Raw genomic sequence first — 15,896 nt, forward strand, 5'->3', positions numbered from 1 at the left:
GAACAACAACAACAAATATAAATGTTGTATAAGTATAATATATATTAAAGTATGTAGATATAGTTATAAAAGTATAACATAGTAAAGTATATTAATATATAATGTGTTATATTGATATGTGTTGTTGTTATTTAGTCTCTAAATCATGTCCGAATTATATGTAAGAATTATTTCCTTAGAATAAATTCCCAATAGTAATACTAATACGTAAAAGGAAATTAACATTCTTTATAGCTTCAAGTTCTACATTTTAAAGATATATTGCTCTGTGTGAGTTATCTGGATTATCTATTTTCCAAAGTAGTTTTCTTGACAATACCTTCCAATCCTGCCAATCAACATCTACCCTTAAAGTCCACTTCTCCCAGCTCCCGCTGTGGGTTGGGCATCTGGAGCATAAACCCTATGATTGAATGGATGTTAGAGGGAGCTCCACTGAATTTGCTGGGGAGGGATGAGGAAGGAGGCCAGAGATGTGGGTGGGAAGATGGAAGACTGAGATGGACAGGAAGAGGGAGCTGGTCCCAGGGAGGCAGAAACAGAAGCAGATCTGAAAAGAAATCCCTCCCCAAGTGGGCCAACACCTCCCTAGGACGTCAAGCCCACCCCACTACCCAAGCTTCCTCTGGGCTGACCTTCCAGGTGCCAAGAACAAAGACACACTTCAGTGGGTTCCTAAAGGAGCTTTTAAAAATACTCTATGCTTTCGGGTTCTGCAAACATATTTTGCAAAAAACAGAGGCCTCACACTCACCGGCAGTCAAGTAGGACTATGTGTGTATGGGCTCAGCCGTTAAGGGAGAGTTGACTTGGAGAAAAAAAATCTATTCAGAAAGAAAGTCTACCTCATCAGCCATGGCAGGGAGGATGCTTCTCCACGGCTCTCTTTAAGTGGCATGCAGACCCCTGATAACTGTTCCACGCCAGGAGGGCCCCTGAGAGGTGACACGGGTCCCACTGTGAGGCATCATAAATTGCACTGCCTGCCGGGCTCCGTGCACAGGCTCGGGGAACTTCTGAGCAGGAAAAGAACCACGTGTGTCTAAGTATCTCATTTTATAGACAAAAGGAGACCCCAAGTGCCTGCTTTGGGGCTCCTGCTGCAGTCGTCGTCTGGGGGTGCTCATCCGCCCCCTCCGACAGGAAGAGCTGCAGTGCAGCCTGTCCTGACCACCACTCGGCTCAACAGGGCTTTCATTTTAAAACCTCAAGGTCTCCTCTCACGGTCGGCTGACTCGTTCTCCCGTTTCCTTCTCTGTGCAAAGCCGGCAGACAGTGCCGGGCATGGACGCTGAGGGGGGTCGTCCTGCGAGGGCAGCTGGTGTTTCTCCTTCATCAGGGGGTGGGCTGATGGGAGACGGAAGTCTCGGCCACCTTCAAACCAGCTCCTCAAACCAGTCCTCTCCAGGACCAGGGGGACCCAGGTGCTGGCTCTCTGTGGCCCTAAATCCCCTTCTTCCCCTCACCCGGGTCTCCCTCAGGCTCAGAGCAACAGCAAAGCCCCCAGGGTAATGGCTCCATCCGCAGGTGCCAAGGGAGACTGTCAGCTCACCCAGCACAAGTGCCCCCGACCTAGGCCAGGTCCCGGGCCTGTCCCCCCGTCCCCGCCCGCCGCATCCTCACATCCCTCCGACCACTCTTCCAGTCGCATCACGGACACCTACTGTGTGCCAGGCCAGGGAGGCGCCAGGCGCCCCTGCGGCTGATGCCAGCCTCCTCCTACGGGGAAGCACGACTGCAGAAACGCTAGGGTGGCGGCTCAGGAAGGCGGCCAGGATGCAGGTGACTTCCGGCCGGCTCTGGCACCCGCCAGCAAACGGACAGGGAGGACGCTCCAGGCCGGGGGACAACACCGCACAAGGCAGAGCGGCTTGACCGCCGTGCTGAGGGGCAGGGACAACACGAAGGGCGGCTCGGGGGAAGTGCGTGCGGCAGGAGCGGGCTGGGGCTCCCAGGGCCTCGGGCGCCTTTCTGAGGACGGTGAGCTTCCTCCTGCAGGAGCTGGGCAGCCCTCAAAGGCTTTCTAAGACGGGTGACATGATCTTGCCTGGAGGATTCCATGGACAGACAAGCCAGGCGGGCTACAGTCCGTGGGGTCGCAAAGAGTCGGATACGACTGAGCGACTAACACTTTCACTTTCACAATCAAAGCTGTGTTTCAGTAAAATAACTCAGATCCCTCAAGACTTCTTTTTCTGCTTCATTGTTGTTTTTAACGCAATTCCGTTTCATCTGGACAGAAATGGGCAAAAGGGGGCAAATTGTGCCGGAGCCAACACTGGCCGGCAACACTCCTGCTCGTCCCTCCTGGGGGTCACCCTGACCCCACATTGGTGAGCAGGCCTCAGGCTCAGGCCTCACCCCCAGTCCAGGATGCAAGAACTCGGCCCTTAACACACTCAGCTGCGTGGAGGCAGCAGCTCCCCACCAACAGGCACCAGGGGAAAAAATGTCCTGAAACACAGGCAGCCACTGCAGCCATGAGCGCCAAAGTTCAAAACTGCTTTTTTCTCTTTAAAGCAAATGAACTGCTTCGTCTAAGTTTATCGGAACTGAATGACCAAGATTTCATGCAAGGTGATCTTACTTCAAAGAGTTATAACCAGAGGACCTGGGGGCAGGAAGGGAGCTGGCGCTCACCTAATCAACACCTCATCTGGATGAAGAAACTGGGCAGGGATGTGACTGGCAATGCTGACAGTCCCAGGTAGATAAACCCCTAGCTTCTTTAAGTTCTTTCTCAGCCAGGATATTGGCTAAAACGCCTCCACCAGGTTGACATTGTCAGAACTTGAGAAGGGCCCAGTCCTGTTGCTTTGGACAGCTTGGGCACCAGGGACTTCAATCATTCCACACACCACGTGAAAGTGAAAGTGTTAGTCGCTGGGTCGTGTCTGACTCTTTGCAACCCCACAGACCATAGCCTGCCAGACTCCTTTGTCCATGGAATTCCCTAGGCAAGAATACCGGAGTGAGTAGCCATTCCCCTCCCCAGGGTATCTTTCCAACCCAGGGATCGAACCTAAATTGCACAGAATCACAGAGCAGGAGATTCTTTACCGTCAGAATCAGATTCTTTACCATCTGAGCCAGCAGGGAAGCCCTCCACAAACCAAGCCTGAAGCCAAAACTCCAAGCTCCAGTGGAAAGCAAGACAGCACCTCCCAAACACCTCATGGCCCCGTGGGTCTTGTCCAATCCAGAAGAGAAACAGAATTCATGCTATAGCTGCCTGTTAGGCAGAGAGAGCCAACCCTTGGCCTCGGTCCTTACAAGGCAGCACTGAAGTTTTCCAAATGTTCAGGGAGGATCCAGATGCTGGGATGAGCTCTCTTTTCCACTGGAATCATTCAAATTCCAGAGGAAAAAACCCAACTGCTAACAAAATGTTTAAAAGCACAAAAGGATCCTAAAGTTTAGCTGGAAACTAAAGGATTCAGAAAAACGTCCCAAATGACTAAGATCAAAATGTGGATATTTTCAGTGGCCTACGGGGGATGCTCTGTCTCCACTTCCTATGACCTGCACTGTCCAATCTTCCCAGTTTGAGGGTTAGGATGGGCTCTGGCTTCCATGATGGACACCTGTTCACCGGGCCAGTGCACCCAATCCCCAGGTTTCAGGAACCTGGCGCTGTGAGTCCTTGTGGAAGGAAGAGTTTCACTTGCCAGTGGGGAAGCTGGAACTCCAGAATGTATGAGAACATGGGCATGTGACCTAAGCCAGCCAACCAATGCTCCACCTGGGCTCTGCCTCTGGATCGAGTGACACCACAAAGAATCAAGGAGAGTTCAAAACTCATTCCAGAGGTGGTGGCAGCATTCAGGTTAGCTGGCAGCCAGGCCAGTCAGCATCATCACTTTGTCTTCGGTTCCAGCTACCCAGCTTCCCACAGATCCTGATGGATTTCTGAGCCTCCTTCTCCAGATTTCCAGGACATTCAGTGAGTCACCAGATATCCTTCCATTACATTCCTTTTCCCATTAATTTAGCCAGAGTCAGCTTCTGCTGTTTGCAGACCAAAGACCTAGGCTACCCCAGAGTGTCCTTCGACCTCTACACTGACTCCTCTGGCCCCCAAGACAACACCTTTGCTCAACCTTCTATCCTTCCCTCTGAGAAAAGTCTCATGTAAATACTCATACATAGAAGAGGATTATAGCCACCTTATAATCACAGATATAAACAAAAAGACATAAATGCTGAATATAGCAATCCATCCTGCCCGGGTTCTAAGCAGATGCCCCAATTTGGGGAATTAATACCAGAAATTAAAAGCATTACCACTCTCTTGGACTCTTCTCTGTTTCTCCATCAGTTCAGCGCAGGGTGGACTTGGAGTCAAGAAACCTGAGTCCGAGGACTTGCACATGTCATTCCAACCCTGGGGCGGGTGGTACCTGTACCCCATATTCCTCGAGGTTAAATCAAATGAGAAGACCCTACTCATGGCAAAGCTCCAGGAACTTTTAAATTCCTAAGTCAATCATTCTTTTCAGTCCTCTCTTTCTTGATGTCCCCAGGGATGAACAGTTGATCAATTTCAACTCAATAAAAGACATACGAAAATATGTACCATGTGCTGTACTTGGTGAACAAAATCATGGTCTCTGTTGTCATAAAATGCAATGCTTCCTCCTCCTTTGGCATCTATGACACCATGCTCTCCTGATGTCCTTCTTTTCTCACCATTGGTTCATTCTTGGTCTCCATTGCTGACTTCCCTTGTACTGTACCCCTTAAATGGTGATCCCTCACCTCTGACTGCATGCTCTCCATGGGTGATGCCACCAGCTCCCCTAGCTCCAACTGTGTCCTGGTGATTCCCAAGTGTCTGTTCCAGAATGTCTGACAAACAGAGGGGGTTAAAGGGAGGTAAGCGGACTTGTCTGAAACTTGTCTTGAAGCTGCAGCTGCACAGTAAGGAATCATTTTTATTTAAATGACATGTTTATTGGTTACTTAAATGATACATTTATTGATAGCCTGCTTAGAGTCCATGGGGGAAACAATGCTCCCCACTGCCATCCTCCAGGGATATATCTTGCCCCAGACCCACATGTCCAACTGCCCACTAGAACTGCTTTCTCGAATGTCCTGCAAGTGTCTCCAAAGAGATTAGACTCAGTGTCTCTCCCCTAAAATCTGCTCCTTCCCCATTATATTTCAAGTAGAAAGCTAAGCAAGCACTCCAACTTCTGCCTTGCTCTGTTCATTTGTTTGGTCCTCAAGGCCTGTCAACCCAGCTCCCACAACAGCTTCCTAATCCAGCTTTTCCCTCCCACACCACTCTGGCTCTGACTGTTTTTCATCTCGCCCCAGGGGCCACACTGACCTCCCGAAGTGACCTCCTCACTGATCCCTTTGCTGCCCAACCTCCCCATCTCTAGTCAATCCTCCACATCACAGTGAGTGATCTTTAAAAAGACAATCTGATCCTCTCTCTCCCTCATAAACACACACACACACACACACACACATCCATGGGACCCCAGGGGCTCCCACTGCCCTCAGAGTAAGGTCCAAATCTCTCTGCTGACACTAATGTCTGGCCCATGACCTGGCCCCCGCCTGCCCCTTTCTGCCCCCCTCCCACCAGCGCTCCACCACACCTGCTGCTGTAGCTCCTGGTTGTCACGCCTCCACGCCAGGCCCCGCCTGAGTTGCTACCCGTGCCTTGAATGCCCTGACCCCCTTTGCCACCTGGTGGACGCCTACTCCTTTCTCAGGACTCGGCTCAAACACCAGCTCCTCCAGAAAGCCTCGTCCTCATTAATTCCACAGCCTTCATTGGGCACAGGTATGGGGCAAGGCACTGGGGCCATGCTAGACCTCGCCCAATGGTCCCACTCTCCCCTGGCCGGGCCGAAGTGACCCCGTCCTGCTTCTGAGCCTTGCAGAGCCCTGAACACTTTCACACTGACATCCGTGGCGCTAACAGCTCTTAGCTTTTGGGCATGTCTGTCTCCCTCAGAGACTGTGAACCCCTTGAAGCGGGAGGCTGACTCTTAACTTATTTTGCATCCCCAGCACCTTGCATATGGCATGAGTGAGCGAAAGAATGAAGAATGGGAAGGGAAATCACTCTATAATCCATGACAGGCAGCGTTCCGCTGCTACTGGGAATTCACATCCGAAATGCTAGCTGGGTACATCAGCACAGGCTCCTTGGGGGAAATCCAGAGCCTTGCCCCACCTCCAGTGCAAGTGGAAATGGGGATCTGAGAGTGGCTTTGACTCCTAACTTGTCCCAAAGCACATACTGTTGGGAGGCCACAGAGGAAGCAGATGCAGGCTCGTGGGGTCGATTCCTCGCAGGCCTCTTACAACCACCAGCAGTAGGAAGGCTGGGGAGGAGTCAGGGGAAAGAGAGAGAAGGAGAGCAGATGGGAAGGACTACGGCCTTAGAGCAAAGTGTCACGCATGGCACTGCCCTCTCCCAGCCCCACAGCAATGACAGGTCACCCAAAGCTTAAGTCCTTCCTCTGCAATCCTGCAGTTTAAAACCCACTCCATTGATCTCTGCATCACACCCTACTCACCTGTTCAAAGAACCTTCGTTGCTTAACCTCCTTTGTTTATTTCCTAAATGATAAACCCACCGTCTGTTCAAGGGTGAGCCTGAGCCTGCTGCCTGCGGGATGCCACAGTACACAGTACAAGCGTTCAGCATGCTGGGTGAGACTGTACTGTTTGAACACACACATATTTCATACTACAGAGCCCCCAAGTTCAAGCCAACCACTTTATCTGCTGCCTGACCTTAGAAACGACAACTTTCAGAACTAGAGGAACTGCCTAAGATGAAGTATCAAGAGCCTGTGTGTCTGCCAGCTGCCTGCTGCCCTACTAAGAGACCTTCAAGGTTAACCTTGATTGCATTCTTGTTTTTCACTTTTCACACTGACTTTATTTTATTGTTATTAGTTGCAGCACAAAGGATCTTGATCTTCCTTGAGGCATGCGAACTCTTAGTTGCAGCATGTGGGATCTAGTTCCCTGATCAGGGATCAAACCAAGGTCCCCTGCACTGGAAGCTCCGAGTCTTAGCCACTGGACCACCAGGGAAGTCCCGACATACTGTTTAGAATCTGATCCTCAGAAAATGCAACTCCACCAAACTGCATTTTCTTAGCTGACAGGTCCCTCTGGCTATAAACCTCTCTCAGAAGCTGACTGCCAGCCTCCTGGAGTGAAGGGTGGGATCTCTGATTGGGCCACACGCAGTGTTGAGAAAACAGCAGTTGTTCTACAAATGCCCAGTGAGAAGAGTCAGTCTTGTATTCATTGGCTTTCCCAGGGGGTGCTAGAACTGTGTTCCTGGGCCATTTAGCACCCCACTATCTTCCTAAAGACCTCGCTTTCACCTCGGCTTTTGATTTTGTTTTTCTTTCAAGTTTCTTTTTTTTAAATCTTTGTGTACTGCCTGAAGAAAACTAAAGAGAGCACTGTAAACAAAATCCTTGGTTTACAAATACTGGAACTGATGATTATGATGACTAAGACGACCGATGCAGGATGGTGAAAGAAAATGGAATGTGGGGGTTGCGCCTGACTGAGTTCCACTGAGCAGCTGTGTGGCCTTAGAGAAGTGACTTATCCTCTCTGAACCTTTTAGCTAAAAATGAGTTACCTCAGGGACCCTTTCCAGCTTTAAATTCTCTGAGATGCTGTTACTATGGTTACTATAAAACAGGATGATAACAGTCCCTAAGGTCCTAAAGCTGTAAAAGGCTCAACAGTTCTAAAAACTGATTATTTTGTGAAACAGCAGATCCTAGACGATGTGGGTTTATTAAGTGTAGTTTATGCATAATTTTTCAGCAATAGTTTTCTAGGAAAATCCCAGGTTCACTCTTAAAAGTACATCAAGAATCTTCTGTTAAAAGTTGAATTCAACATACAGACTGCAACATTGCATGTAACAGCAAAACACTGGGAACAACCCACACGCTCTTCAACAACAGACTAGTTAAGGAACTCTCCTGGTGGTCCAGTGGTTAAGAATCTGCCTTGAAATGTAGGGGACCAAGTTTGATCCTTAGTTGGAGAACTATGATCCCATATGCCACAGGGCTACCAAAGCGTCACAACTAGAGAGCCTGTGGGCCATATGATGCTGTGAAGGTCCTGCGTGCTACAACTAAGACCTGACGCAATCAAGTAAATAAATAAATACATGTTAAAAAAAACAATAGTTAAATAAATGATGGCATTTTCATACAGTGGAATACAATTTAGCCAACGGAAAAAATGAAGTGGCTCTATGGGGACTGATATAGAACAATCTCTAAGACACATTAAAAGTGAAAACCGCAGAATGCAGAACATTGTGTGGAGTATGCCAGCATTTGTTTATATATTCATATTTTCTTCTATGTGCAGAAGCCACATCTGGTAGCATGGCTGAAAAATGACAAATTGTAGTTGCCTAAGGGCTCAGAGGATAAAGTGTCTGCCTGCAATGCGGGAGACCTGAGTTCGATCCCTGGGTTGGGAAGATCCCCTAGAGAAGGAAATGGCAACCCACTCCAGTACTCTTGCCTGGAGAATCCCATGGACAGAGGAGCCTGACGGGCTACAGTCCATGGGGTCGCAAAGAGTTGGACACGACTGAGCGACTTCACAAGACAGAGACACTGAAGGACTGAAGAAATGGGCAACATTAGAGGATGGGAAATTTACTTTTTCAAAATATTATTTTATCAAATTTATCAATATTTTTTATGGGTTCTGTTTTGTCCTTTTCTTAAGGAGGTCTTCCTAAAAAAAATAAAATAAAATAAATTTTAAAAAGGTCTTCCTTCTCTCAAGGTTAAAATACATATAATTATTTTTCTAATTCTATTGCCCATTTATATATGTTTATATCCATATCAGCTTCCCTGGTGGCTCAGCAGTAAGAATCCGCTCACCAAGCAGAAGATCTGAGTTTGACCCGTTGGTCAGGAAGATCCCCTGGAGAAGGAAATGGCAACCCACTCCAATATGCTTGCCTGGGAAATCCCATGGACAGAGGAGACTGGTGGGCTACCGTCCACGGGGTGGCAAAGAGTCAGACACGACTTGGCAACTAAACAGCAGCAGCTGTTTAGTATATATATATGTACAGTGATTTATTGTCTATATTGCAACTATTTTTGAAATTTACTTTACACTGTATGGACTTTTCTGGTGGCTAAAATGGTAAACAATCTGCCTGCAATGCAGGAGACCCGAGTTTGATCCCGAGTCGGGAAGACTCCCTGGAGAAGGAAATGGCAACCCACTTCAGAATTCTTGTCTGGAGAATTCCATGGACAGAGGAGCCTGGTGGGCTACAGTCCAGGGGGCTGCAAGGAGGTGGACGTGACTAAGAAACTAACACTTGTACTGTATAACTTACCACCATGAATTTGAACTATATGTATGTATTACCTGTTTTTTAAAAATCCAAGTATAGTTGATATACAATATTATATTATTTCAGGTGTGTAACAGTGATTCAGTATTTTTATAGATTATATTCCATTAAAATTATTTTAAGATCACAGCTATAATTTCCTGTGCTATATAATATATCCCTGCTGCTTATCTATTTTATACATAGAGGTTTGTATCTCTTAATCCCATACCCCAAATTTGTCTCTTTCACTTTCCTTTCCCCTTTGGTAAGCACCAGTTTGTTTTCTATGACTCTGCTTCTATTTTGCATATACATGCATCTGTATTATCTTTCAGATTACACATAAAAGTGGTATCATACAGTTTTATCTTTCTCTGAGTTAGTCCACGAGGCATAATCTTTAGGTCCATCCATGATGCTGCAAATGGCAGAATTTCATTCTTTTAATGTCTGAATGATATTCCACTGTGTATATATTTTCCATATATATGTATAATATATATGGGCTTCCCTGGTGGCTCAGATGGTAAAGTGTCTGCCTGCAAAGCAGGAGACCTGGGTTCGATCCCTGGATCAGGAAGATCCCCTGGAGAAGGAAATGGCAACCCACTCCAGTATTCTTGCCTGGAAAATCCCATGAACGGAGGAGCCTGGTAGGCTACAGTCCATGGGGTGGCAAAGAATCGGACATGACTGAGCGACTTGACATTATATATCTTAATCCATTCATTTGTTGATGGGCAACTTGGGTTGTATATTACCTTTCTGAGAATAAAACTGAGGGGGAAGAAAAAAACTGAGGGGGGAAAAAAAAGAACCTATCAGATTTTATTTTTTTATTATTTTTTTTCCTATCAGATTTTAAAAATTTATTTATTTTCTTTTTGGTCTTACCACTTGGCATGTGGAATGTTAGTTACTCAACCAGGAATCAAATCCACAGCCCTGCATTGGAAGCACAGAGTCTTAACCACTGGACTTCCAGGGATGTCCCAACCAGATTTTATTTTTAAATAAAAATTTTACAGAATCTAGCATATGGGGTGCATTTTATGGTATGTGAATTATATCTCAATTAAAAGAGAAAGGCTCTAGCTTATATGGCAAGGTTAAGGTTAAGAGCATGAGAACTGAGTGGAGTCAACAGAATCCTCCCAGTTAAACCTGATGTTAGAGTTCAGCCAGGATCTCCCCAAGACTCAGCTTTATAGTATATCTATTTTTATAGGTCAATGCCTGTTTGGGCAAATCAAAGCTGCAGTCACCCAAGAAGCATCTCTTTGCCTTCCTGATAATTCTTGTCTGAGAGTTCCCCAGTTCTTTCTATCAGTTGGTTCCCTTGGAGGACCAGGCCAACCCAGGAAATGAATGGCCTCCCCCACCCCTCAGCCAGTGCTCAGGCTTAGGACATCCTGGGGCAGGTCAGCTAGGTTCAAATCAAGACAAGGAGGAGCCAGTGCTGAAGCTGGACAGACTCTGTCTAGCACCCAGGGAAAAGAGGCACTGGAAAAGAAGCCAAACAATGAGGTGCAGAGCCAGGAGGTACCAGAGTGAGGCTAACAGGTGGAAGGAGGAAGGTGGCTAGATGTTCAGAATAAAGACTGGGAACCGTGGTTCTTGGTGCTTGGCTTGGGTGTGCGTGCCTATGCACAGCCAACAATATCTGAAGACCACTGAATCTGCTGCAACCTCACCATCACCACCATCCTCCTCCTCATCAGACATCCCCTGGGAACATCAGGGCTGGGAGGACAAAGATATGTAAAACAGGGACTTCCAGGATAGTTAAAAGTGATAATACTGATCCACCTAAAAGCACGTTTATGAAGCCAAATGAAAAGATGTGATTGGAGCTATGATCCAAAGCTGAAAGTCCTTTAGATCAAGTTTTCAAGCTTCCTCCATCAGGGGGCCTCAGTGGATGTTACTGGAATCTCAGGGAGAGGCCGACAGGGTGGAACAGAGGAAATTTTTTTTTTTTTTTTTTAGGAAATTCTTAAAGAGAGAAACAAGGCTAAAAAGGAGAGCAAGACTAAGCCAAGTGGGAGAGAGGAAAGAGCAGGCATTCCAGACTTCCGGGAAAGCATGAGAGGTAGGAACGCTTGCCACCGGCAGTTTGGACAGACACACAGAGGGGGTCACAGGGTCAGAGCAGAGGATCAGGGCAGGAGAGCAGTGGAGGCCAGACCCCTGTGTGCGAGACCCCGACTGCCAGCTTAGAAGTTTGATCCTTACCATGCAGACAGTGGGGAGCCATTGAAGGTTGCTGAGCAGGAGGGTGACCCTTGCAAACAGGCGTTTTAAGTGAGATTACAGAGGAGCCCTTTATCCCAGGCTCATTCAAAGACCTGTGTGTATTTCAAGTGGCACTTCAGACAGAAAGTCGTAAAGCACTGCCCTGTGTCATGTAGAAGAAGAAGAAAAAAAAAGGTTTAAGGGTCTCACAAAGAGATGCTTCAGTGAGACTGAGAAAAGAAGGGGGGCACATTTTAAACAAGGAAACAAATTTGCAGGACAGAAATACCAGTCATCTGGAAAACTGCAGCACTTTCTTCAGGGTCTGGAATGCCCTCTTTTGGCTGGAATGGTTCTGCCTCCTTTTTTGGAGGTTAGTTGTGATGTCAAAACACAGGCTTGTGGTGCAGGGAGGCGGCTGGGAGGAGGCAGATGAACAGAAATATAAATACTGGGCCCGAGAGCATAAAAGGCCTCCACACTAAGACCACCGTCTTGCAGGGGGACTTCTCCATCTGCTTCTCTCCAGTGGAGCCTCAGAGTTTTTGTCAAAGCTGCTGGGAGCTTCCTAATTACCCAAACAGCTTCTCCTCTTAAAACGATAAAGTGATTTTTTAAAAATCTGTCAAGTTTTGATGCAGAGCTTTGTCGGTATTATTCCTACACATGCATAGTGAGGCAGGAGGCAGGGCTGTTCTGGGGCCACGAACTGGGCAGTCACTTTAGGACATAAATCAGCATTTACATAAAGTGGGAGAGGAAGTCAGGATTAAGTTTCCGGTCTTAACCTGGGCTGTGTACAACTGCAAATTCTGTGAATACAGAGGCAAAGCTAAGTGAGCCGGGGAAGGACCTGAGTTAGGCACAAAATGCCAGGCTGAACTGATGACAAGGGCGGGTGACTGCTCCAGGTGGCTCTACAATTCCAGGGGTGGGGAATGTCTGAGTCCCTTTTTTTTTTTAAATAATTTTATTTATTTATTTATTATTTTTGGCCGCACTGGGTCTTTGCTGCTGCACAGGTTTTTCTCTAGTTGTGGCGAGCGGGGGCTGCTCTAGTCGTGGTGCTCAGGCTTCTCAACGTGGTGGTTTCCCGTGTTGCGGAGCACAGGCTCTAGAGCACTGGCTCAGCAGCTGTGGCACTCGGGCTCAGCTGCTCCTCGCATGTGGGATCCTCCTGGACCTGGGATCGAACCCAAGTCCCCCGCAATGGCAGGCAGGTTCCCATCCACGAGCCACCAGGGAAGCCCTGAGTCCTTCTTTCTTTGGCCTCTGCTAGAGGTTCATCTCCTGCACTCTCCTCCCACAATCCCGGGGGGCCTTTGGGCAGTTTTAGTCTTTGCACGGTCTATATGAAGACAAAAAATTGCAAACTCAAAGCTGTCTTTCCTCCAGAGTCAGAAGGGAATGCTCCCCTCCCCTCTCCTCTAGACTAGTGCTGTGTACCAGTGGGCTATTACTAAAGTATCCCCAATTAGGTGATACAGCTAACCGGACCTTGACAGTCAAGCTCAGTAAAAACCCAACACAAGGAGTTGTGCAACTCCTGGAAACTCCCACCTTTGCGGTGTTTTTGCTCTAGCCCTCCTTCCCCTGTGGCAACTGTCTGGATGTCCCAGACTTTCCAGAAATGTCCTGATTTCATGTGCTTTTCCTTGAGTCTCTGGAAGCACGTAGGTGTCTGCCAGGGATTATGCCCTAATGTTTTGGTTGGACAAATGGTCACTGTGCCCGTGACATGCAGCTGGCATGAGGTTGCAAAACAGCATTTTCCCTCTGGGTGAAACTCCGTTCCTTGGTTGGGGAGAAGGCCAGGCATGGGGAAGCTCCAGGGTGCCGGGCCATCGGTACCCGTCACCAAGTCACACAGTTCCCTCAGCAGGGCCGAGTGCTGCCCTGGCAGAACCTTCCACCTAGGGCACGGAAAGAGTGGGCTGAGATTTGGCATGTTGGAAGAAAGGCCCAGCATGCAGCCTGTCCACGTTTGTGACTGTGTTTTAAATCCCTCTGCCACAGTTAGCCACCTCTGGGGCCCTCAAGGAAAACCTGTTTGCCTTCTTTCCACACTTGAAGGCTTTGCTCCCTTCCTGCAGCAGCCCTGGTCCGTATAGCAACCCCCCAATCCTGGTCCGTGTAGCAACCCCCCAACCCTGGCCGTGTAGCCGGACTTGCTCAGGAAGGAGGGAGGGGTTCCTCTGGAGAAAAAGAATATGAGTCACTCCTCCACCCCCACCCCAGACACTGACCACAGACAACAGTCTCAAAGACCCAGCACTTTTCCCTTTGCCCAGAACACAATAAAGGAATTAGGGACCCACCTACTAAGTTTCTACATCTGACACTTGACGGCTCAAAGTCTAGCTCACCAGCACAGTCACACATGTCTGACGTGTCCTCTTTGCAGCCAGGCCCCAAGCCAGTCACCATGCAATTTTGCTAATTCAAACTGCTTTTCCGTTTAGGGAGGTCGATAGCCATCTCCCATCTCCTTTTCCTGCTGACGTCATCCCACATTTTCTACAGGCACAAATAAGGGTACAATTCCTGGGACAGTTTTCAGGCTGCCTGAGGTTGGGAGTGGAAGGATCCTGTCCTCCCGGGTCCACTCTACTTCTCTGGCCTTTTGGCAAATTATCCGAGGTGAAGGGAAAGGCAAGGAAATAAATCACCTCGCTAAGGTGAAAGGCCGAAAAGAACTCGGCGACTGCAGCTCAGACCCAGATCTGTCCTGGGCATTTGCAATGCAAATGCGCGTTTTGTTCGCAGCCACCGAAGTCTTGCACAATAGCCTGTGTATAAACATCCAGGCCAACAATGCCTGACTGTGCAATCACGCTGTAATTACAGGCCGGCAGGAAGCTGCTGCTAGGAACTGTTCCATTCAACTTCTAGACATCCCATGTCGGAGTCTCCACCGCACCGACGAACATTCCTGCACACACCAAAGCGTCCCCGACGCGGCCGCTGCCGCTTCAGTTGCACACTCCAAGCCCCGGAGCCCGGGCGCCACCCGCCCGACCCGCCACAGTCCCAAGTTACTTTGCAGGGATGTCATAAACTTCTCAGCTGTTCTTTAAAAAAAAAAAAAAAAAACAACCCTACGCCACGAGGCTACCGAAGGCGGCGCGAACCACCATAGTTCCCAAGCACATTCCTGCAAGCCCTAGCAGTTTTGGAAGAACAGAAAAAGAGCGAGATGCCTCAGAGTCCATTGGAAGCGGGTTTGGGAGTTTTATATAGAAAACACTCACATATGTACGTGGGTGTGCTGACAGTTTTTATGGCTAAATTGCAAAGTGTTAGGCCTTAGTGCTTACTGTCGGGCTCGGGACGTGGTGTAGGAGGAGAAGGGGGTGGGGGGAGTCAGAGGAATTCGTTCAAAGGGGACTTGGGGGCCGTTCTGGGTTTTGCCTTTTGGAAATGCGTAGAGGTGTTTCCCAAACTTCCAAGTGGCTGTGCTCGTCCTCACTGTCGGGCCAAGCTAAGAAAAGTGGGGGGTAAAGTTCCTTTAACTTCCTTCCTGCAACCTCAGCGAGAGCTGAGAAGAGTCAGAGCGCGCTTCCCTGGGAAGCCGGGCGGGGGCTGGCATGGAACGCCGGCGACGGGAAGCCCCTTCCCTGCACTCCTGCACCCGCCAATAGCATCTGGAGAGGCCCGGCTGCAGCCCCGGGCTGCTTTGAAATCCTGCGGCCAAACAGGGTCGCAGCCCGGGGCCCGGATCCCGGCCGCAGAGCTCGCTCCCTGCAGCGGCCCCCGCACGCCACCCCATCGCCGCCGGCCCTCCCCGCCCGCGCCACCGAGCCCGGGCCCCGAGCGTTTCGGGGGCCCCCACGGCGGTGCCGCGGCTGCCGAGGGGGGGCGCCGAGCCCCGCGACTCACCTGCGCGCTAGATCCCGGGGCCGCTCGGAGGGGTGCGGGGCGCAGGCGAGCAGGGCCCGCAGACTCAAACTTTGTTGCTCTCGGGACGGCGCAGTCGTCACTTCCTCGCGGAGAGGGTGGTGCGGCCCGGGCGGTGACCCAGCAGCTCGCGCGGTGGCGCGCCGGGCCCTGCAGCCGCCCGCGCCCCCGGCTCTGCGCGCCCTCGGCCGCGGAGGGAAGAGGACTGCGGTCCGCCTGCGTCCGTCCGGGGGAGGCTCGTTCCAGCCTGGTCGTTTCCGCGCGGAAGATGTGCTGGATCGGGGAAGATGGTGTTGGGGTTCAGGGGCCCAGAACTGGAGTTCCAAGGAAAACAAAGGATGGGAAAGGAGGAAGAGAAAGTTTTTCTGTTTGGTGTTGA

At 49.4% G+C, this 15,896-nt stretch overlaps 1 protein-coding gene across 2 annotated transcripts in view; it reads right to left on the minus strand.

Annotated features, from left to right (window-relative positions):
- Nucleotides 1-15,606, minus strand: part of MIDEAS (mitotic deacetylase associated SANT domain protein) — a 68,923-nt gene extending 53,317 nt beyond the window's left edge. Inside the window, exons 1-2 of one of the 2 annotated variants that reach the window (XM_020906861.2) lie at nucleotides 15,500-15,606; nucleotides 4,285-4,848 (exon numbers count right to left, since the gene is read on the minus strand). The gene's annotated coding sequence lies outside the window, so the exon portion shown is untranslated. The remainder of the gene's footprint in view (nucleotides 1-4,284; nucleotides 4,849-15,499) is intronic. The other variant, XM_020906859.2, reaches the window with a different exon arrangement.
- Between the last annotated feature and the right edge of the window lie 290 nt (nucleotides 15,607-15,896).

The sequence above is a fragment of the Odocoileus virginianus genome, chromosome 6 (assembly GCF_023699985.2).
Source record: "Odocoileus virginianus isolate 20LAN1187 ecotype Illinois chromosome 6, Ovbor_1.2, whole genome shotgun sequence".
NCBI lineage: Eukaryota > Metazoa > Chordata > Mammalia > Artiodactyla > Cervidae > Odocoileus > Odocoileus virginianus.